At 44.5% G+C, this 24601-nt stretch overlaps 1 protein-coding gene across 4 annotated transcripts in view; it reads right to left on the reverse strand.

Annotated features, from left to right (window-relative positions):
• The window catches only part of SV2B (synaptic vesicle glycoprotein 2B), a 69300-nt gene that overhangs the window by 38249 nt on the left and 6450 nt on the right, over positions 1–24601 (reverse strand). Inside the window, exon 3 of one of the 4 annotated variants that reach the window (XM_026855755.1) lies at positions 9296–9524. The exons of the other annotated variants lie outside the window; for them this stretch is intronic. The gene's annotated coding sequence lies outside the window, so the exon portion shown is untranslated. The remainder of the gene's footprint in view (positions 1–9295; positions 9525–24601) is intronic. 4 annotated transcript variants of the gene reach the window in all.

The following is a 24601-nucleotide window of genomic DNA, read 5'->3' on the forward strand; positions in this document are numbered from 1 at the left end:
GTGGCCTTTTAATTAAAAAAAAAACTATCCCCCCCCCCCTTTTTTTTTTTAACTGTGAAAACAGCTATTTTCCCTCAGAATTTTGAAACTTTCATTTCAACCAGTATAAATAATTTTTTTTAAAAGTTCTAAAAAATTAGCCTGCAACCCATAATTCACAAAAATAACGTTTTCAGATTGGGTCCATTAAAAATGTTTCCTCTTATAGTGTAAAAGGTTGTCCTTTTGGCACAGGAAAAAAACCAAAACCAACAAAAAAACGTGTGCATGAAGAGTTGTTTCAAACTGAAAAACAAACATTGAAGAAATGCCAGCATGTCAGCTGCTTGATCCATTTGTTATTAAAACCATTTGTTTAAAGTGAATTTTCTCCTAAAAAATTCAGGTTTTGAAAAACTGGCATTTTCTTACCAGCAAGAATTGCATCAGAAACTCTCTAATTTTACTCCAATGGATAGATCTCAGGTGCATCTTTAAGACAATATAGAGAAATATAGTATCGGAGAAGTAATCCTGCTGGTTATAGGCATATGACTAAAAGTATCTGACTAATGTGCTGGGAGGCAGAAAAGAACTTCTCTTTCACAGGGCTCTGATTATTCTTTTTTTTTTGCTAAATTAACATTGCTGCTGCAGCCACACGATTTAACATCCAGAAGAGAGTTGAGCAGTATCATCATTTTCCAGGACAGATGGCAAGGCTGGGTCCTTGGCAAGGATCCTGCAGAGGGAAAAGTGGCAAGATCTGGAGAAAATACATATGTGAGTGAAGGTTAGAAAAAGGAAACGAGGCGGCTTCTAATGCAGAGAGGTAGAAACCAAGTGAAATCAGAAATTGAGGAGAAAGGACAGGGATTAATGGTCCAAATTGTGCTCAGAATAAAGGGGGAAATGGCCAGGGAAGGATGGAAGCTCTGACATATTATTGATCCACACACAGTGGGGAGAAAAATGACATCTACTGCTTAGTAATAACAGCAGCCTTTGCCTTCCTATCTAAGGATTATAAACCCATCTCAGCCCATCTCTGACAGAGCTCAGCTGTAATCCTCACTAATTCTTGCTTGACTTTTTGTGACTCTGTTTCACTGCCAAAATAATAAACAGACAGGGAGAAAAGTCTCAGAGTGTAGGACTCTGACACACTTGAGGAAGAAGTTGGTTGTGGTGAACATCGTTCAGTCAAAAAATAAAAGAAGTAAAATTGACAGCTATTTAAGGATGTGATTGTATCAAAATAGGTCATGTCTCTTGTAGTTTTTCAGCAGTCACTTTCCTTACTTTGCCTTCCTGTCAAATATACTAATCAGACGGTGGTGGTGAGAAATGAGACCCTGGGGAATTTCTAGTAGGGTGTTCTCAGATCTGAACACTGGCCGGTGAATCAGTGTGATTTAATCAGCTGAAGACCTGGTCTGTTTTTTGGAAATACAGGTCAGCCCTTGAGATGCAAGTTTGTATGTAGACAGGTAAGGGAGCACTTGTATATACCACTGGGAAAAAAATTCCTTCTGATTTCTTCCATTCCCTGTCCAGTCTCACAAGATTGGAAGTAAAATTTGTCTTTACAGTTAATGTAAAAAAAAAATAAAAATCCCGTGGCTATCAAGCACTCTTGAGGGAGGACTATATTACAGTCCCAGGTTGGAAACCACTTTCATCTGGAGGAATGGCAGCTCCAGATGTTAATTTCTTGGGTCTCTTTTCTGCTCTTGTTCAGAAAAATCAAGGCAGCTATTTGAGTTTTCTAATTTTCTTAACTGGTGGCATGACAGCTAGAAGCAAAATGGAGTTACTTTGCACCAAAGACACCATGATTGTGTGTGGGCATGTCAACATGTGATTTTTAGGTGTAAAGTTATGTGTTAATGGCTAGAACAGCCAACTGTGGCTGCAAATAGTTAAAGCAGGCTAACTGGGTCTGGACAACAAGAGATTTAAAAATCAAAGTGTGTAGCAGGGCCTACCTTGAAAAGAGTTTGCTTTGAACTCTGGATAAAGAGGTGTCTTTTGTTGTGGCTTCAGAGTGCGCTGCATTAAGTGAAAACTAAGGATAAAAACAAGTTTCTCCTGAGAATTTTTTATTATTAAGCAATTATTTGATAGATATGTAACACAGGTTCAAAAACTCTCCATGGAGCTTATTAAGCAAGCTATCTGTGCCACAGATTCTCTATTAGTAGCTGTGAGTGAAAAGAGGAGCAAGATACTTGAAAGTCATTGACTTGAAATCATCTCGTTCGAAAAACTGGCTTTCAGCAGTAGAGATGGCACCTAATGATTGCTCCCCTGCAGCACAGGTAGGACACGTAGGGTAAAAGCCCTCTTTTTCCTGTAAAAATCATTGATTCATTCTAAGATGTTCTTGGGGTCTCTGGGTCAGGACTCAATATTCACTTTTCCCATGACGTAGACTGGAAGGAGGTTGGTGCTGATGCAGCCCTGGTATATTAAGAAATGCGGGGAAAACAGAGCTGAAGCAATTCAGCATGTTACCAGCAGATCAGATGAATTATTTAACAGAGAAAGCATTTTAGTTCAAAATTCTCTGCTACAGAGTCTATTGAATTTACATTGTCTTACAGTTTCTGGATAATCTCTATTGATCTGTGGTGGGTTTTACGCATTTCTGTGTAGGTGCATACTGTGTATGTTTTGTTCCACCACAACAAAATACCCACTGTGTAATTTGGTCCTAGACTCCTGCATTATTTTGCTACAGCAACACTTTTTTTTCTGTGAAGAGAAACTATAATGTTTGAAGATGAGGCATTTACAATAGCTCATGAATTTGGGGGCAGACCTGAACATGGTATGAACATGAATAGTTCGGATGTGTGTGATTGAGCTATCGTGATTTATGTTAAGTAAGGATCTGGCTGTACTCCTCTAATGCCATTACGCTTTTTCATACTAACACATCCTGAGAGCACTAGGGGAGATTTCTAGTTTCCAGCACATGGGGCACTTAAAATGCCATTGCCTTATGTGGTGGTGACTTTCAGAGCAAAATGACTGAATTTAACTTGTAATCCACTACGATACGTTATGAACTAAGGGACAGAAAGTCCCTCAGATTGTTAAAGGGAGATTATATCTTAAAACCTGATATTCTGTTGGTGCAGATGCTTTAAAGGTCATATCTAAGACAGTATGTGCTGCAGCAAGCTGACACAGTGAATGTGTAGCAGATGAAACAAGGAACAAGCATCAGTCAAGCAGGATAAACAGCTTTTCTGAAGTTAAGGACACAGACTAGTGAGTTGGGTGTTCATGAGATATAGACAGGAATGTTTAACAGTAGGAGTTGGAAAGCAATGGCTTAGCTGCACAAAGCTATATAAGGAGGGACAGACTACACATTAGGATTCCAGAGAAAGGCCATAAAAGGTCAAATTGACAAGCTGAATATGCATAATGAGTTGAGACAGATGGTGTAAGAGTATGGTAGCTAATAAATAATGAACAGACTTGCTTCAAGGAGCAAAAGCAGGGAGACATCACAGCCGAGAGCTTAGTCAGAAGGGAGGTGGTGAAGGGGAAAAGAACAAAACCATGGAGGATGGGGGAGAATCACAGCAGGAGGACTAGTGGGAGAAGAGTGTCTGGTTTCCAGTGCCAGAATTTGTGGAGATGCTAATTTACCCGAAGAAAACTTAGAAATGCATATGCCTGAACTGGAATTTGGCCATCTTAATTGATATTAACAATCTTTTAGCTGAGAAAATACTCATGGTCTCTAAACTTTTTCTAGATATCTATTCCGTCTTCTCCTCCTCTCCCATTATCATGGTACCTAAGAAGCCTACAGTGCTCACATGAAAGGCTAGGAAAAGTTCTTAGGTATGTTTTGCACATCATGACCCAAGGCTGAGAGAGACTAAAACTTCATCTGAGCACTGAGATGGAAATGCTGTGTGCTCTATCCCATACTCCTGGGGCACCTGTAGACCAGCAAGCTCAGGTCTTCCAACCTTCACACCCAGCTATCTTTGACATGATGACCAAGATAAAGGTGAGTGTTGCTGCCCCACACATCTTTTCCTAATGTGGAGCCGAGGCACAAACCCTGACCTGGATACCAAGGAATACTCAGAGATGTCCCAGTATAGATGTAAATCCAGAGGCTTTCCCAAGATCACCTGGGGAAGCCATATCAGTGCCAAACATCCAGCACATGTTTCAATTATGTCCTCGTCTTTTTAAATATGACAGCTAGAGTTTTCAAGGCTTTACTGCTGATTAATAAACCAACCTCACTATCAGCACTGCACCTGGCAGTAAAAACCAATAGGTTATTTAGTGTTGGTTCAGAAACAATAGTGCCCTGGTGCCCTTCAATGAGTTTGAGCATTTCTATGTGTGTTTGCCCTTGGACAGCTTATTAGGTCTAACCTTACTGGGCTTGGAGGCCCAGACAAGCTCCCAGAGATGAGTATAATCAATAACCTTGGAAATAAACTGCCTGCAATTCAGCAAATTCTGACTGTGTCAGACAGCAAACACGCCTGATTAACTATGAACTGCTTAGCTTATTGGCAAAGATGTGCCTCTAGCTACAAAGGGGACTTTTATTTCATCACACTTGCAACCTGTGTTATTAAATAATGAGCCACTTAATTAACTAATTCATTAATACACGGCTGTGGTGAATAGATTTGCTCCAGTGACAGAGTCATGAAAGTAGACACAACCCTGAGTGATTTCCAAATACTGCTTTTCTTTCAGAAGGGATTTTATTTGAGCATGTATCTTTATTAAATACCTCATTCTTTCTCCTGCCTCTAGCTAACAGAGCAGCGTCAAGGTCTGCTGTATCTGCTCCCCCCCAGCACTCCCTTCTCTTGTTCTCCCCTCCTTTCTCCTTGCTGAAGACTGAAGCTCCCCCCTCTCCTTTGGCTCCACGCAGTCAAGATGTCGTCAGTGTGTTGTGCCACAAAATCACTCTTTGCCCAAAGTTACCACACTGTTGTGGCCAGGATGCAGAGTCTCATCATCTCCTGTCTCAAATGGGAAATGACTGCAGTGTTTCAGGTACTGAAAAGCATCATCGATTATTCTCCATGATCACCTCCCCAGTCCTGGGGGATCAACAACACTCCCCACAAACTGAAGACAGGACAAATCATTTAACGCACCTCACAGCAGCCTTTGCAGAGTTGTTGTCTCCTATTTTCCACGACGGTATCAGAGTGTGTTAAGAAAGGGCTCTAGCGGAGACATTTCCCCAGGCTGCAGAGCACCATTCCTGCCATCAGGAACAGCTCTTTCCCAGCCTGGGATGCTCAGGCAGCAGTCTCTAGAGACAGTTGCTTGCCAGCTCCAGTGAACTGTACCAAGGTACTGACCATGCCAGAATCCAGGCTCATTCCAAGAAATCCCCTGTGCTGCAGCCTGTCGCAGTTGCAGGCCAACCTTATGCTTCCATCGTGCTCTTTAATAGGTTTGATACTCATGTTTGCCTTCGGGGCTGCTCAACAATCAGTCTGAGGAGCACAGTTATTATGATGTTAAGATTGAGATCAAATAAGAGACATGGTTCTCAAACTAAATTCAGCCTTTTTTTTTTTTTCCTGTGTAAATCCTCCAATACAATTGTTTTGTGGCCACAAGAGCTTTTAAAATTGCAAATGCACTGTTCATTATGCACCTTGCCTGTGGAGAACTACAAGTGCAAGCAGCAGCAGATTTAAAGAGGTGTTCACTCTGAGACTCCTTTCAGGGTTATATAGCTGGGAAAATACTGGCGTAATTGCTTTTTCTCCATTCATTTTCATAGCATTTTGATTAGTTTGACCATTTTTTGGATACGAAATATTACTGAGGTGACCTGAACTTGGTAGCATCCACGATCATTCAACAGATTCCATTATCTGGCTATCAAATTCACTATCTGCATCACATATCACTGCAGCACAAGCAAAACATATCCACAAAGTGATGTTTTCTTCTGTAAGAAGGCAATTTGCAAAGCCTTAGCTAGGAGGCTGCACCTTGAATATCTCAGATTCCGAGAACCTGCTTTTGAAGCAAGCATCTTGCAGAAAATCACAAAAATAGATTTGGGTTTTTTCATTGACTAGATGCACAAACTAAAATTGTTATAGGGCCTGGAATATGCTGGCACTGACTTAACAGTAACATAAGACCTCACATATAGCAACACTACATTTTTACTGTTTTATACCCATATGGAGACTTTCAACACAAAATAGGCCCTGGTGGGTTTTTTTGCACTACACAGCAGAAGTGTACAGCTAATTTGAGCACATGTAGTGGGCCCCCTAACATTATGGAAAGGTGGGTTGCTTGGCAGTGGTTTTTCCCAAGCATCCCATATTCCTTTCTTGTTCCTGCAGGAGTCTTTAGGATAGCTTTTTGCAAGAGCAGCTCATTTATGCAGAGCCTTAAGCTTGGGCAGTATCTTGACAGCCCAAAGTCATGTGGTTCTCAGCTGTGCTATGGGTCATCTGCTGTCTCACAGTCCTCTGAAATGATGTTTGTGCCTCTGTTGGAGAGGAAAAGGAGGAAATCACTGAAACAAGGAGCAGATACTGCAGGAGCCAAAGAACGAGAGAAAGCAACAGCAGAGCATGAGATATAGCAAAGGAGGTAGGACAAGGCAGGGGGTGGGAGGGTGAAGGTCAGAAAGAGGTGAAAGTCAAAAAGAGAGAGGAGAAGGCATAACAGTAGCTGGAGTACCTAGTCTTGGAAACCAATATTGCCTTCAGCAAGTAAAAGGGAGGAAACAATAATATACCACTTCATAGCTATGAGAAGGCTTTGCATTTGCCTCCCAAACAGCTTAGTAAATTCTTGTGTTCAGGTTGGACATTAATGATCAAAAAGCTTCATTTCCCAAAATTAATAGCTACAATGCATCAGGCTATAGCACCATAGCTCATGTATACGCAGAGAGAAAATCCTCAAAATCACCTGTCAAGGCAGGAGAAGGATTTAGCTATTATTTATTGCTTAGTGTGACTCATGCTTGTGGGTAGGGACGCGACAGTACAGATGGGAGTTAAAGTTAAATTGCCGTCAGTGTAATTTATGCCAGGAGAGTTGAATTCAGGCTACTTCTGCTTATGTTTTACCTGTAATTCTTCTGTAAAATATGAAAAGGGTAAGAAAACAGTTTGAAAAAAACCACATGCCCGTGCCGTCATTTGTCAGGACTCAGACAGGTTTGGTTAGAGGAAAGATGGCTTAATGTCTTGGGCAGCATCAGGAACTCTACTGTAGTTTTCTGTAATGGCACAAATGGCTCGATTAACCTTAGAGAAGACATTCAGTTACTCTTAGGTTTAGTTCCTTGTCTGCAAAATAGCTGTATTGTGTAGGGAAAATACATGCTTAACTGAAAAGTAAAACTTGTCACTACTGATGGAGAGCTCGAAAGTTCAACTTTCTAGACTTCAGACTGTCTTTGCCAAAACCACTGTGATTTTGAAATTAACCTCACAAGGACAGAGTGTGCTGTGAACGACCTCCCATGTGCTGTTTCTAACCAGAATCAATAGTACTTATGTCCTGTTTCATAGCTGTCCTTCCGTTCTTCTCATTTCAGCTCTACCCAAAGATGACATGCTAAAAACACTAATAGTCATCAGACTCTAAAAATGGAAAGGCAATGGAGAAAGATCCTGAAACTCTGTCATCCCCATGCAAAGGAGCTGCTCTGGCATTCATGGAGGGGAGGGCAGGTACCTTGTGACCCGGGGACTGGTCCTCATTGTCCCTGGTCCAAGCGTGCTCCCGCCTGCATATGGTGAAATGAGGGGAATCCTCTGCCCTCCCCCAAAGCCAAGTCTCTTTGACCCAGCTCAAGCCTGCCAAGGGACTGTATATCAGAAATTTCAGCTGCAATCTCTTTGGAAGTGAGTTTAATGGAAGAATATGTCTTTTAACAAGAATTAAGCATTAAGGAACTTGGCATCTTCCTCCCTGCTGGAAGTCAGGGACATAGTGTATCCCACCACTGCTGTCACCGGGTACCCTGGTGCATGTCACCAACAGACAAGGACTCAAGCCTGCTCAGTGGCTGGCTGCTCCCACAGAGTTAGCTGCCTGCACTTCTCCTTAGACTGCTTGCAAAAATGTTATTTGGCACTGGGACACTCTCTCCCCTTCATGCCTCTCTAACCCTCAGCTGGAGCATGGCTCTTGTCAGCAGGTGTATTGTGGGATTGGGGTGGGCAGCTGCACTTGGCCTCTTCTGAAGATTTCATCTGTCAGCGTGTTATTACCCAGCTTTCACCAGGTCCTGACATGCTAAAAGCAAACCTCGCCAGGCTCTCCAGGTCCATTTTGACTGCTTGTCCTTTTTTGATTGCTATTTTGATAGTCTTGAGATTCAGGAGACCTGGCCGTGCTCTGTGTGCTGCAGAGCCAGGCACAACAGGCCTTAAAGAGCATGGAAAGCTGCTCTTGAAAACTATGCAAGGGACTGCCTGCCAGCATTTGGGCTTTGAGTACACCTATTGCCAACTCTCCACGCAGCAGTGTCCCTCCACCTGGCTTCTGATGAGCAGATGAGGAGGATCAGAGATCACGGGCTTTCATTTAGCTCCTGCTCTCCCCAGTACTCATGGGGGAACTCCTCAATTTGGCAGAGTCTGCAGCCCAGTGCAGCCTGAAATGTGTTGATCACACTTACTCCTACTTTTGATACTATTCATCCCCACCTAGCTTTAGAGATCATGTCCTGCACCGCTGCGCAGAGCTCTGTTTTCGTTCCTCCCTTCAAACCCAGTTCAGTTGGCAATGCTTCCCCAAGATGTCTTCTCGGACTGGGTGAAGCCACCTGCTGGCAGATGGCACTGGTGGCCAAGCAGCTGCCAGATCAGCACACACCCGAGCCCCGTGTCAGGTGGGAGGGAAGGCATGATGAGGCAGCAGGCTTGGTAAGGGGTCTCCATGCAGTATCTGCCTTCCTTACCCCTGTGTGGGCTCTGTTTCCTAACAATAGGGAAGAAAAGGTAAAAATCAGTCTGTCTGTCCTAAAACAGTAAATGAGCTGGACTTACTTGTGGCCTCATAATGGCAGGTGAAAGGACATTCAGGAAATTTGAAAGGCAAGAGATTGAAATCCTGCACAAGGAAATCCTTACCTACACGCCAACCTGTGGGACTCCTGGGAATAAAAGGCAAGGCCTTGGCAGCATTGAAAGTAGGGACTGGATGTATTTAAGGGTAAGGAGAACATGGGTTTCATTTGAGTTTCTACAACCATTTTTTCTACTGGGAGAAATAAGTCCTTCTCCAAGACATCAGGCAAATATCAAGACTTCACCCTGGTGTAGGCTATTCCATAGCTGTCCACTGAGGAGTTTCTTGGGTGTATTTGCTGGTGCCCACAGCCAGAGAGGGGATCCCAGGCGAGAGGGTTCCCTGGGTGGTCAGTCCTGGGTAGCAGTAATAAGAAGGCTGCCAAAAGGCTTTCTCTTGGCCAGCTGTGTTGGGACTATTCACAGAGAAATGACTTCAGAAGATAGTGCTACCGCAGCAAATGGCTTCTGCTCCTGAGGGGGAAGAGAGAAGTACAGTCTATCACAGCCTAAGTAAACCTAAGACAAAATAAATTCAAGACTTTAGCTAGAAGCAGGAATCCTGGATGATATACGGGAGAAGGCAGGCAAGAATGGAGTGTGAGAGCAGGTGTCCTCCAGATGACGAGCCTGGGGGGATTAGCTGGCAAATTTCAAGGGGATAACAAATACTTCAAGGCAGCTCATGCTAGTGCGTCTTCAGGGGAGAGAGATAGAATATCCCAGGTGAAGAAAGTGGCAAGAAGGAGATGATGATCAAAAGTTATTTATCAAAGTGTAACATCAGACTTACTTGACAGGGAGCCAGAGAATGGCCCACAGACGGCGGGTGGATATCAAACCTTTCATCTAACTCAGACTGGCTAGGGGAAAAGGCTGCTTTCTGATAGCACTCTAGTGACAAATGCAAAATCTGCTAGTGGTTGCAAAATCTTTCTGCTTACCCAGGAACAAGCATCCAGAGCACTGAAGCCACAGATCCCGTTGCTGCAAGCTAAGCAGAAGGGGCAAGAGCTGACCAGTTCCCCTCTTGCTGGAATGAGAACCCTGAAGTGATGGTAGGAGTAGGAATATGGACCCATGATTAACATACTAATTCTGGGCATTTTATATAGTGCGTTCTTTCTCTGCAACAGAATTTTTGTAAGGCTCTGTGTGACTGCTGTCTCTGCCTCTATTTCCCATTTGGGGAATGGGATTGAGTGCTTTCTACCTCCCAAATATGCTGTGAGATGCTTGGGAACAGAGGCAGACAATGTAGTTGCTGGACAAAGGCAGCCAAAAGGCTGTTGCTTGGGGAAACTGGTACGCTTGTGGTGTAGAGGAGGTTGGTTTTCAGGGCTGTAATGTTGGTGCTTTGCCTGAAAGCTAAATTCACTCGTTAGCTTTCTCCTGAAAGGTGCAGATATGAGGAATCCAGGTAAAGAGTACAGAACAAGGACAGCTCCAAGTCTCTGCAGTTCCTGCACACGTGAGAACCACAAATGGATCTAACGATGGGCACAGAGTTGTGGGCAAAAGGCATTGACATGTCTGTCGTGTTTTAAGCTCAGCGCTGGAAGAGGGCCAAGTGCCGTCTGACTGTATTCAACAGTCAGTGGGTTTGCTGCTGTGATGGGGATGAGATGGGGTTTAAAACTGGTCTGTGGAAGGGCCTTTTATTTCCAAATAAAACACATTTCTTGCTTCCCTGTGAGAAGCGAAGGGTCGGACATGCCTCGAATAGTAGAAGCTTCCATAGTTACTAATAAGCCATGACCGGGGCTGGGTCCTGCCCAGACCTCCATGCTTTGCAGCGCTGGTGCCCAGGTTTTCCTTTGGGGCTGGCCCACGGCCCTTAGCAGAGGAACTCATGGGCCATATGCTGCCCCAGCATGACACATGCATATTCACAGCTCCCTGCTTCCTATTTGCCATGCACTGCTGTGCAAGTCTCATCCAGATACAGTATTTTTTTCTGCAGGGCTGGAGAGTAAAAAAACAGGTCGACCCACACTACATCTCCAGATTAACCCAAGCCAGGGTTCTCCAGGTGAGGCATTTGGCCCATCACATTTGTTTTGTTTTTAGTAAAGCTATATCTCTCGTAAAAGTTGGTGGCTAACAGCAGTGTCCATCCTCTACAAAGTGCAAGTGACAGCTTTACCTGCTTGCTGAGTGTCACCTGCCCAGCTGTCCTCATCAGGACTCTCTTTCCAAGGCTGGTGGAGATCCAGGCTCTGCAGGAGGTCTCTGTTCAACACCAGCTGCACAAAGCCTGAATTTGGGGTACCAAAGTTTGATGCAGAGTTGAGAAGATTGCAGACATTTTCTGTTTGCCAGCAATGTACCCTGAAATTTTATTGTGAAATGAGAAGGATTTTCTCTGGGAAGTAACTCCACCTGCTCTTTTAGAAATTAGCCTCCTCACTTTCTGGAAACTGAGAAAATGTTTCTCTCCAAGGGTCCCCAGCCTGCTGCTTCATGTCTGACTGTTACAAAGTCTGGGGGAACTCCCCTGCGGTCAGACAGGGATGGCCACCACAAGCAGGCTGCTCCATACAGTGGATTGCAAAACGTAGCAGGGCTTCATGAACACAAACTCATACCTGGACTTTACCCACTATAATCCCAAGGGTGCCTCAGTGCTGTTCCTCCAGATCGACGTCTACCTCTACCCAACTCATCTGGGTGCCCACCTCTCCCTGAAAGCCAGTCCAAGGTCACACAGACCACAGTACAGGCAGGGAAATTGCACCTGACTTTTCTGTCTGCTTCTCCCCTCTCCTGTGCTCTGCAGGAGGGAAGCACTGCCCGCAGGTCTCTGCAGCAAGGGCTTCCCTGCAGCATGACATCACGCAGAGAGCTCCCTTGGCTCATGGACAGCGCTGATTTCTTCTGGTAGAGTAACCCTAGCTGCCAAGTAAGGGCAAAACTGCTGATCCTTCTGTACCCTCAACACCTGCCCCCAGCCACAGATTAGATCCTTGTCAGAGTCATTTTAACACACACCTAACAAATTGCTTGCTGCGTTGCTACAGATGGTTGAGGCGCTGCTGACTTTCTCTGCTGGAAGGTGGTGAAGCCTTCCTGCCTTTCCTGGCTCCTCCCTAGCTCAATCATACTCTGGTTTATTTATTTATTTTTAAAACACATTAGTATAGTTTGTAAGAACTTACTAGGCACATCAGTTCATGCTGCTGGTCTATTCATCACTGAGCTCTGGGATGCTGATGAGCAGTATCTAATACTTCAAAGGATGATAAAAAAAATCATCCATGCTTTACTCACTATATGAGCAAGTCCCTATGAAGAGAGAGATAGAGAACCCAAATCAGCCCCCTGAGCTGATCAACTCTGCGAAGGGTAAGATCAGAGGATATTTAATTAGGTTCCTAATTACAGCCGTTATTAGCTGTCATTGAAATCACCTGGGTTTGGATCCCAGAGCAATGTGAACTGCAGATTTCAGAGATATGCATTGCATAGATAAACATGATTATTTCTTTGGCTTGATCCCAGCTGGAAGAATAGCAGACTGCACTATCAAAGACTGAAGATTTAACTCTGATGTGTCATTTGTTCTTTCCACAATAAAAGCAAGATAAAGAAATCACATAGGCACAGTTGGTTTCAAATACCAGTCAAGACCCACCGTATTTCAGTCCTAAATTAAAAATAAGAAAAAAAGAGAGGCACCATTGGAAAGTCCACATATTACTTGAAGAAATACAACCTTATGTCTATTGTCTTCATCCCTTCTAAAAATACAGCTCTGCTGATAAGAACAGACATTGTTCCTTCCACATGATTCTGAGAGTCCAGTAAATGGGGGAATCTACTAGAGACTAGTGGAATAACCTTCAATAAGTGTTTTCTGCTCTTTGCTTGTCTGTTTGTTTCATTCAGGCAGATAAAGCAGGGAGAAAGGGTCAAAAAATAGTCTAGTTTTCTATGAAAAAAGAGATGTTAAACTTTTTCTTCATATTAATCAATATTTTTCTTCAAAATTTCGAAGGTTTCCCCCAAGGACTCAGAATTCTGCAGTGGGTTCAGTCATTTTCAGTGAAAACAGACAAAAGGAAACATTTGCTTCTCAAACATTTCTGATTTGTCCAGAACAGATCTTTTTTGAGAATAAAATATTTGGATAAATATTGTTTGACCAGAGGGAAGGAGCATGTTCTCCAAAGAGAGATGGGGAGCTTCTCTTTTACATTAACCCATTGGCTTCATTGGATAGTTTAAATGGACTGTTCATACTGTCCAGCTGGACCCAGCAGTGTTGAGAGCAGTGGAAGAGAAAATGGATGAAAAAAGTGCTCTTAATCTGATGTGAATGCAAACCAAGGAGAGTGTGGATTGACCAGAAAGACATTTCAACTGGGAATAAAAATAAAGTTTCTGCGCAATCAGTGAGTCAAAAGACCCCACCCTGTCTGCTTCTCAGACAGAGCTGGCGACATCTGCGTGGGGAGTAGAACAGGGGAGTGAGCTGGAACGCTGCGATTTTGCTCATTCCCAGTCACACCAAATGAGCAATCAGGTTGGCCCGGTGCTGGGGCATTTGCAGCAGATGTGAAAGCCTGAAATTCAAACTGATGCTGAAGCTCGGACAAAGCTTCCTGACAGCAATATTTCTGGGGCTGAAGGGAAAAGACAGAAACTTCATCACTGCGGTTGCTGAAAATCAAAGTATCCTGTAAGTGTGAGCCCCACACTGACTGTACAGCTGGGCCAGAAGATAGAAGAGACCTTGCTTTAACCTTTCTATGAATTAAAGATGGAGAAGACACCAGAGCATGGCAGGAGGGGGTTAGTACTGTTACTGGCTACCAGCCTGCATAGGGCATGAGAAGCAGCTTGGTTTCGATGTCAGCAGGTAGACTGAGCACCAGCCGGTGGCTACTGTGCGTGCCTGACTGCTGGCAAGCTCTGAAAGAGCATCCAAATATCACCCAGCATTAAGGGGATAAGGCCAAGGCTTCCAGGGGAGGTAAATCCAGGGAGCTTCATCTGTTTGTGCATTTTTCGTGAGTCATTGTTGCTTTTGCAGTTGAGCCCTTCACTGCAGGCAGAGCAGAGTGCGGCAAGCCTCGGGGAGTGTCGAGATTCATGAAATATAGATAGGAGCTAGGCAGGCTCCTAGAGCTGGGTAAATACATGCATGGTAATTGGCTCTGCCTTCAAACAAGAAATGTTTTGCATAAGGTGCAGAAAGGGCTTGTTCAGTAAACTTTGATATGGAGACTTGACTCAGCAATCATTGAGAATAAAAGAAAAACCCTCCTCAATGCTCAATAACTGAGCAGTATCTGAACAAGCAACTCCATTTTCACCCTTTGTCCCTTTTCATTCCACCTTTTTTCCATCACCCACTCAGAAGATGTTATCTCCAATGTCCTTTAGAAAGAGCATCTGATGAAAGCAAGACACAGCACAGACTCAATATCCTGATCCAAGCCATTCAGTGTCTCCGTAACACCCCCAAAGAAAACATCTGTCTACCTAGGAAACAAAGAGTCACTGATGCACAGATCTTAGCGTGGAGACAAGCCAGTGGTTAAATGGTTACTATTGTAATGAACATTTGTTAACGGCTCTTTTCCAGCTGCAAGGACAGGCATGCTCCCTGGCATGCTCTGAGTGCATACAAACCTGAACAGTTGCTCCCTGTGAAATTACTAAAGGCTTTGCGGATCCCATCTGTCCTTTGCCTGTGAGCTGGATCTGAGAGATCTCTGCCTTTATATGCTTTAACCATGCATGGCTGGTCAGAGCAAGCCACACTAAATGAATTACTTCTAGACACCTCTCGGGAGCCTCTCACACTTAACCTGATCTCCCTTGCTTGGAGCAAGCAAGATTCCCCTTCCTAGTGGGAAGATGAAACCTGTATGACCACCCCTGGCCAGGGCAAGGCAGTCCAGACGTGGGCAAACAGGGCCAGGTGGATGCAAAATGAAGCCATGTAGGAAGACTGTGCACTGAAACCTCACATGGATTGAATCTCACGATGGAATCTCACAGTGGAAACAGCCATAGCATCTCCTGCTCGAACACTCATTTTGAAACAGACATTGAAAATTATTTTTGCTAATGGTGAGGATGAAATTCAGCCCAAACTCACTCAGCTCCAAGCTGCATTTGTGGACAAATTAGTAATGCCGTTTTGCCAGCATCCTATATTTGACCGCTAATTAACTCAGCAGCGCTGCCGGAGTTAATCAGGGAAGCAGCTCCATTATCCCCTGTACCCCCACGGGGTAGGGATCCACCAGCTGCCACCACTCGGCCCCATGTACAGGCAGGGTGAGGAGCTGCTCGTTTTTCTGCCGTTGAAAGGCCACGGAAGCACCCGCCGGCTCCCCGGTGGGGAGGGGGATGTCTGTGGGTGATGGCCACGAGCCCTACACCATCGCTCCCACAGCCGTCCCATCCAGGAGAGATCCCTTCATGGAGAGTCCCTCCCATGCACTTTAAACTGAAAGAAAGAGAGAATGAAAGCCAGAAAGCAGCTGAACAACAGCTAGAATTATTAATTGGAAGAAGGCAAAGGATGTCTCATAATTTGGGTGCCACAGCCTCTGTGCACAGCAGGGCTCAGCTTCTGTCTGGAGCCCCCATCCCACAGCCCCTGGGCTGCTACCTTTACAAAGCATCAAAAGGGGAAAATCCTCTCATTCAACTAGTCCTGGGCCAGGAAGATGCACAGGAGATCAAGATCCCCAGGAAACGTCTGTTCTGAGCTGAACTCTGTGGAGCTTTATTGCAGCTTTTTGGGGTTGGCAGACCCCGTGTTATTTCCCACTTGAGGGAAAACCTGTGTAGCACAGATGTAATAGACTGAGTTTTCTTCCCTACACGTCACACACTTCTGCTGAGCCACATGGTGTCAGATGCTGTAAGCCTGCCAAAACCATAGTATTATTCCATAGCAGGTATAAGGCAAAAAACCTCAACAATGCTTAATTAATTAATTAATATATCCTGCATTTTACAGCACACTGTTTAGAGAGGGAAATTCTGGAAGTTTTTTAATCAAATAGCTTATCTAAATCTAACAAGAACAAAAAAAATCTGTTTCACAATTTGATTTTTAAATGTCAAAGGAAATATTTTGTTTTGGAAATCTTCCAGATGGAATACTTCCCAGTGCAAAGACAACTTTTTTATAACAATTAGGAAAAAATAATTGAAACTGAACAGCTACACTAGATTCTCTGAAAGAACAAAAAACATGCCAAAATTATATCAAATGACTTTCACCATAAACACACATCCCATTCTAATAAAACCAGTCTGGATTTTTAATTTGATTTCAAATATTTTATGGATCAGAACCTCAGGGCTGTGGATTAATCTAGATTCGCTCAGCTGAGAATCCATCCATTAGCCCTGTTGTGATTATGTTCTTCCAATCAAGTACAATTAACAATTGTCACGTAACACCATTAAAAAACACTTAGGAAGTGATCAATGGCTACTATAAACTGAACTGATTAATGTAATTTTTGAAATCAAGTTTCAATTAGCTCTAAAGAATAATGAAAATGTGAATAGCACATTCTGCTGCAGACTACCACCTTAGTCTGAGCAAGAAAGATAAATGTGATCCCTTTCTCCTGACCACTGAAAAAAATTAGCTGCTGAATTTCTTGATGGGTTTTTACTGTCCACTACACTTAGACTGTGAGTAAGCAAAGCTTTGCTTATATATTTACTCACAGGTGTTTCTATGGGACTCCTGTACTATGGGATGCTACCATCAAACTCTAGAAACACTAAGTAAAAATACGGCAGATTTGACTGAATTTATAGATGAAAACAACCAGAAATCAATTTTCAGTGATGACTATACATGAAAACAAATGCAGTCCAATGCAAGGACTAAATCCCCCTTGCAGGAAGGATGGAACCACTGCCTCTGCTTTCCCTGCCCAAACCTCTACGTGACCCCGTGGGACCAGCAGCTACGTGCCTAGCTTGTCCTTCTCCCCCAGGCCTGTCTGCCTGCTGGGGGGCCTGGTACTTTGAAGGCAGACTCTCCAGCTCCTACGCAGATTACAGCAACATTAAAATGAAGTGGATCACTATTCTCTGGATATATTTATATGTAACCAGAACAGAGAGATTTTTCCAGTTTTCCCTTGGTCATAGGACAGAAGATTTGGACATCTAGTTTGGACACTCAGACAATGAATGGAACTTCCTTTTCCAGCTCAAATGTGTCTTCTCTGAGTGTCCAAAGTGAATGTCTCGGGCCAAGCCCTGCTGCCCTGCCTGCTGTGACGCTCCGTGCAGCACACAGCCCATTGTGAGACTGACACCGCTGCATCCTCACTGGGGCTGGATGCAGGAAAGAAGCAATTTTGTACAAACCCATGAAAGCACAAATGGGTATTACTAGTGATTCCTGGACCCCCATGGGTAAATCCAGTACCCAGGTTATCTGAAAGATTAGGGGGGTGATTGGATCTCTAGTAACCACTGATGGGAACCATGAAGGCTTGCCCCTTTGGTGCTCTGTCAGGAAGGCACCAAGCTATAAAGTTTAGGAGGCTCCTGACTCTGTACAGCTAACAAGCTGGAAAACACCTTCCACGTACTCTCAGAAGATGAGAGTGCAACAGTGGGCCTGACTAGAGAGCAGAAAAATGGTCAGTTTTTCTACTTCCATCTGAAGGCAACTCTTCTTGTCTATTATATTTGAGATTTGGCTGTGCCACTGGTCCGTAAAGGACCTTCTTCCTCCAGCCTTGGCTTCCTTTTTCCACTGCTCAGTTACACTGAAGTGTCTGGTGCCTGATTCTCCATAGAGCTCTCCTTGTTTCTAAGCAGCCTCACAGAAACATCAACCCTTTTCATCTCCCTCCATCCACTTTTGTCCCCTACCCATAATCCCAGCTCTTCTCCTGCCTCTGCCTAATCCTGTAACCCACCACAAATCCCTTCTCCCTCCCCTCTCTCTGCCTACATCTCCATCCAGGGTGCTGGGGCGTGTGTGGGAGGTGAGCCTGGAGCAAAGCTGCTGTGTGAACATGCAAACCTCAGGCGTAAGCTCCCATCACAACCAGCCTCCGAGCACCCACAACAGTGTCTGAATGCCAAAGGGTCTCTCTGATAACTCAGCCTAACCCCCATCTGCGATATCCCCCTCCCTGAGCTCTCCCACACCTCAGCTCTGATAAGGAGTAACCCAAACCCACGTCCTAATGCTGCCTTTACGTTAAAGCCTACAAAGCTATTTTTGGTCTGTTTCTGGTCAGCCGTATTTAAGCAGAGACAAATTGCACCAGCACAAACTTGTCCTCGCATAGCTTCATTTTCATCCAGACAGAAGCTTTCAAGCAACAGCAACCAAACCCTTTCAATATTTAATCAGCTGCATGGCCTGAAACAGCAGGGACTGGCAGCAGCTGCCTGGTGCACAGCGAGTGAGGGGGGTGAGGGCTCCCATCCTCACCGAGCCTCTCTCCATCCTTTGCACCCTTGTGGTACAAAGCCAAACGGAAGCCCCATTTCAGCCTGCTGCTTTCAAACAGCATGGCTTTGAATCGCCTTACTTTTTACTCCTCTCTTCCAACTTCTCAGCTGCCTTCCAGGTGTAAATCTTACTTGCTTTCCTACTTATGTCTGGGAAATTGCTGTGCTCAGCATCCTGTAATTGTAAGTCAGCAGGGCTTGAGCTCTCTCCCACTTTCTTCTGGTTTTAAAGCAGACAGGGTGTAAATCTTGGCTACAGACAAGGCTTTGTAGAACTTGCAGTGTGTGGGGGCAAATTTAGGCTTTTCCTAATCTTTCCTCATTCCCTTAGTGACTGTCCTGTGTGTATTAGGGGGATTAGAGGGGTTGAAAGGACATATCTTCCAGTGGGTTGGCTCTGCAGCATGCAATGCAGACTCTGCTTGTAGCCCCAATGCTAAAGAAGTGTCTCTTTAAAATAAAGCCATAAGAAGGAGCCCCTGAAGGGTTCTGCTTTAGTCAGTGGTCATGGGTGGCTTTTTCACAAATGTGTCAAAATACCAAATGCTTTCTGGTGAGAAATGGTCCAGGAGTGTTTCCTACCAAATCCCTGGAGTCCTGCCCCCTCCCCAGCAGCCCTGTGAGGCTCCAGCTTCTCCCTTCCCCACTGCCGGGCACCCTGGGCTGGGGGGGTCTGTGCTGCCCGGCACCCACGGGCACCACGCCAGGCACGGCCGCAGCAAAGGCAGCATCTCTGATCATTTGCAGCGTCTGAGCTCCTAAGAACAAAGGATTCTATATTGCTAGCATTATAAAATAGGTACTAATAACCAATCCTAAACACCCTTATCTAAAGAAGAAAAAAAGTGCCAAAAGCATATTCAATTAGTGATAAATAATAAATACAAGATTAATTAAAATTAGTCTGCTCTGGATTCTCATCCTCTGGCTCTGATTATACAAAAGGCATTCCCCATATTCCCAAGGGTGGCCCGAAGTCAGAGCATCCCCGCAGTCCCCAGAGGACTAATGAATGGCAGCAATGATGGTGGGATTCGTCATGTATGTGCTGGCCCCACTAGCAATGGGATCCATGCTCCTTCCATGCTGGCCACAGCTAGCCTTGGCTCACCAAGGAGGCTCAGCCTCCACCAAGCCCGGCAACTTTGGGTCTGTATCACAAGTGAAAAGGCTCCTCAGCTCCTCCTGAATGCCAGGAAAACTTGAGTAATGGCCAACAGCAGTTACACATCAGGAGAAGAAAACACAGAGATTTCTCAATCTGGGTCTACATATAAATCATTTAAGACCTCATCCACACATGCTCATAATTAATGCACACTAGATCCCTGCAATGAGACAGCCCTGCTAAAATACCCGTGAATTCGGGCTGTGAGTGCATGTGGCTGAGGGTGCAGAAGGAGAAATGTAACCCCCCCAAGAAGTGGCTGATCTCAGTGGTGCCCACTCTGAGCTTCAGTGGAAGTGGGTGAGAGGAATTTAGGTTATATTTCCTCTCTTGCAGTGGGCCAAAGCATTTGAGAACCAGTTCATAGTTGTTCCAGGGCTTTGTAAAAAGCCCACACCTCTTGTGGCCCCAAGCAGCCATAAACCCAAATCAGCATCTCTTCTCCTCCCTCCCACCTATCAGGGTAGAGAGAGTCCTGGGCCCTGTGTACAGAGAGCAGAATGATCATTTTTTCTGTTTATTACATTAGGAGGTGCCATATCCTTCCATACTAGCTTATGTATCTCTTATTCTGGTATAAATCCAGAGGAATTTTGCTTATTTTCAGGGATTTACAGCCCTGAGACTAAAATCAGGATCCACCCACCCAGGATAGATTGTAAATCTAAAAGAGCTTTTATCCATCCTCCACAGAGGCAATAGATCCTCTGTGCCAAGCACAGCTGGAGAAGTATTTTTGCGTACTTCCATTCTTGTCCCCTAAACCTCACCATCAATCCCTCAATCATCCTCATAGAGGCATCCAATTCAATCTGCCTCTAACCTCATATTCTGACTGTGTTAATCCCCCTGGGAATATGCCTCAGAGGAGGATGGTAGCTGCAAAACTAGATGCCACCAGGCTTGTCTGAGGACCATTACTACTTGTAGGACTGCTACAGAAATGAGGTTCCTCAAAGAAGCCACCACCACCACCTCTGAGTGCCAAGGCAGAAGGCTGACACCAGGAGCACTGTGCATGCCCAAGAAGGGGTCAGGAGGTCAGGAACCTGTAAACTGCAACAATTAGAGCAGTTAAAGCTGGCAAATCTGCAGCAGCCTGACTGCCTATCAAAAAGGGCAACAGATATGTCCCATGGAGGAGGCAGATTTTTCCCTGCTGCCTGGAGGGATGTGCTGGGAGCAGTCCCAAGACCTGGCTGTGACCACCAGTGTCTTGACAGAGAACCTGCCTTCAGCTCACCACTGCAGTATTGTTCAGTCCTCGAGAGTAAGAGGGGTGTAAAACGTATGTATCATGTGCAGAAGCAGATTGGCTCTCCTAGCACTTTTCCCATGGTCAAAAAGCTCCTGCAGGGATTTTACTCACCCTCTCACATTTTACAAAACACCTCGCAGGAAACATCTTCAGACCAGGACTGGGAAACTCTGTGTTGTAATGGTGTCCAGGGCCCTGCTGGGTAGCAATACAGGGCTGCCTTGTCCTGAGGACACCACTCTTCTCACTCGCTGCCAGTTTAGGAGGACAGGAGGCCAAGGAGGCAGCCGTTGTGCTGGCAGCACGGTTGGAACCAGAGCTTGAACAAATCCATCCATCACCCAGTCAGGAGTGGATGAGTTCCAGCTTCCAGCAAATCCATCTCCCACGAGAGCTGCCGTGAATCACAGCAAAACACCAAGTTTAACTGGAAACACTGAATCATCAAGAACCAGCTGCCGCACAGTCCTGCAGCATCTTCTGTAGGAGCCTGCCCAGCATCAGGCCTGCTGCAGTCCTCACACGAAAGCTCTGAGTCTCTCTCCTAGGCAGGACAACAGCTCCAGCAAAGCAGCAGAAGGGAAAGGGCATCTCTCACAAGGTTGTGCCCATACGTGGGCCATCAACAGAAATTTCTTCAGTAAAATGTACTGCTTTGGGGCTCACAGACTGCTTTTCATTCTTTCCCAGCTTCTCCACTGTTAAATATAACATATTCTGCTCTCCTGGCTGCTCTGCTCCACCTAAAAGATTGCTGCTTTCAGCCATGGGTGGGCGATTCTCCTCATTATAGATCCTTCTCATTATAGTAGATGCACACCAGGCATGAGTGACTGTCATATAAACTGAGCTAACCCAGGTCATGACACCCCAAATCTCTGGCACATGGTCTACAGGACCCTCATGGCTGTGGGGTGTGGGAGCTATCCTGCTCATGCCCTCCCTTAAGAGTGGGGAGAAGAAAACACAGCTGAGTACATCTCAGCACATCCAGTTTTTCTTTTTTTTTTTCTGGGGCATCTTACAAAGCACCATCAGTATCTGTATTTTATCTGTATAAGGGTACAGATAGATTCAAACTGGTTGGATGTCGGGCAGTTCTGGTCTGGAAACCATGTTGGCCATAGCAGTGCTTATAATATGGAGACAGTAATCTAGATTATGGGCTAGGACTGCCTCACATTTGAACAGTCAGGTGGAGGCATCTTGGATCTGTATCTGGCTTTTGATAGCTAGTTCTGATGTTGGGTCTTGGACTTGAAGAGGTAGTTAACAGCCTGACTCACTCTCTCCATGTCACTCACAAATTTTTATCACATCCCTCTATATCTATAATCACATCCCCAGGTTTGTCACACCAAGGTGAGAAGAAAACATCTCTGAAAACCCTCTAGCCCCTCCACTTTAATAAAGCAGATTAAAATATCGTAATCTCACATTTCAGGCACATCCAAGCAAGAAAAGCCTTAATTTCTTCTTCCTCCCTTGCATTAAGGCAGTCAAGAACATGCCCAGGTGAGCTCTGTCACCTTAGACATGGTAGAGTCTGTGATGTTTAATCATACAGATTCCCTAGGACAGGACTAGGAAAAGAGAATATTTGTCCTCGAAGTGGTCCCTGAACTTTCTGACTCCCTTGTCCTGGCTTAATTCTCTTTCATAAGAGGTTCTACCCCCTCTTCTAACCCAACTCCTCTTTTGAATTCAAGACAGCCAAGGGAATCTGCAAGGCCACCTTGTTCCCCTCTTCCTTCTGCCCCCAACACCAGTGTGTTTCTACTGACATAAACGTGATCACAAAGTCGTGACTGCACGGGAAGAACAAACAGGCTGAGCAGATGGGTTGTGCGGGAGGAAGCCCTCATTTAAAACGCAAATAGCTGGTGGTAATTTAGCAGATGTGGTAAGAAAAATCTGGAGAGACAAGCATGAGGTGACTGGATTCCAATTTCAACCAAATAATGTAGAACTTTCCCTGGCTAAGAAAGGTTTCATCTTCCATCTCCATGATTACCTTGTCTTGAAGAGATAATGACACTGATGCCAAGTGTCTTCACAGGAATGATCTGGAGTATTCTTCATTTAGGATCTCATATGACTCTCTGCCCTCACCAAATGCATTTTTTCACAAGGGAAATCCATTCTTTATAGCGCAAATGTCCATGAGAAAAGACTAAAATTCAATTAAATGTCATAACATTCATTAATTCTGTAGCACATTCAATTCTGTTTCCATCCAGAGACAGACCTTAGGATCTGTCCTTCACTTCCCCAACATCAAATCAGCATGTCTCCGGAAATATCTTTGGGATGCTATAAAAATCTGTACATCTAGCATATTGTAATATTCATTTGGCCCTAGAATTTCATCTTGGCAGATGTACCAAAATTACCACAGATGGGTATGAGGATTTTCTCTTTATAAATATTATAGAGCCATTAATTAAACAGGGGAAATTAACCCTTCCAGGAAGCACTGCAGCAAGGACTAGGAAAGCACAGTCATCACTGGCCAACACCTCAGACTGAACACAGGAGAAAAGACAGACACAAACACAAAACTGCCATCAGGATTCCTGCAGGTTTTAGAATATAATTTAACAAGAAAAACAATTTATTTAAATTTCTGGTGCCCAGAAAACATGGAATGAAGGATTTTCAACCTTTTGAAACAAATAATGGTGTTTCAATTAGAAGAAGCAAAAGCTCTCCTCTCCAAGAAGATTTCCTCACAGATACAATCATCAACCCCCCCAAGGACAACAAATCTGGCAATTTCTGCACGCTTTCCTTCTTGCACAGTGCTGGGATTCAAGTCACGCAAAGCTCCTTCCACTCGCTGGACACAGATTTGGTACAAAAGGTTTTCACCCTGAAACACGTGTGAAGCAAAAATCCAATCCAAACCTTGTTGCTTAGGACAGAAGGATCTTTTTCTTTAGATTTAATGTAACTGGTGCTTGAAACTTCAAGGTTGCTCTAGAATAAGCACAATAACCGGAGTTCCACACTATAAGTGTCATGGTATCTAACATCAAAGAGCAGGAAATGTGTTTTTAGCAAGTGGAGGTTTCTGTATGAATACATCATGACAGGCATATTTTTATAAACAAATCATCTCTGCAGTGTTCTCCAGGAGTAGTTTTTAACTTTGCCTGTCTTAAATAAATCCAGAAATAATTTGTTTTGGTGTCCTCAAACCAAATTTTGCCCCAGTTTTTGGGTGGAACAGAGGGCTGCAAGAAGGTCATAGCTTTTTACCTGTCAGCAAAGTTGCCAGAGCTTCACCATTGTATTTTCCTTTGCTTTTTGTCAGCAGAGATATGTTACGTACAGACCTTTGCAGATTCAATACAGCCAGATTGTAAAGGCTGCTCTTAGGTTTATTATTCCCTGATCCTCTTTAAACAAGGGCCCTAAATTCATCTATAGTGTAAGACCTCTGCTGTCACTCGACTTAGAAGCAGGACGCCCATTTTGAGAGTCCTGTGAGATAAACTGACTCACAAACCTCTCATTTAGAGCAAGACAACGTCCAGGACATCAAAAAGCTCACAGTCCCAGCAGTGTGTAGTCCAGCTATACCCTCTTCCTTCCAAACACCTTTATCTGCACCTCTATATATCAGCTATTTGCAGCACCCAGGAGACTGGTTTCAGG

This window comes from Athene cunicularia (genome assembly GCF_003259725.1).
Source record: "Athene cunicularia isolate RWA chromosome 10 unlocalized genomic scaffold, athCun1 chr10_part1, whole genome shotgun sequence".
NCBI classification, from domain to species: Eukaryota; Metazoa; Chordata; class Aves; order Strigiformes; family Strigidae; genus Athene; species Athene cunicularia.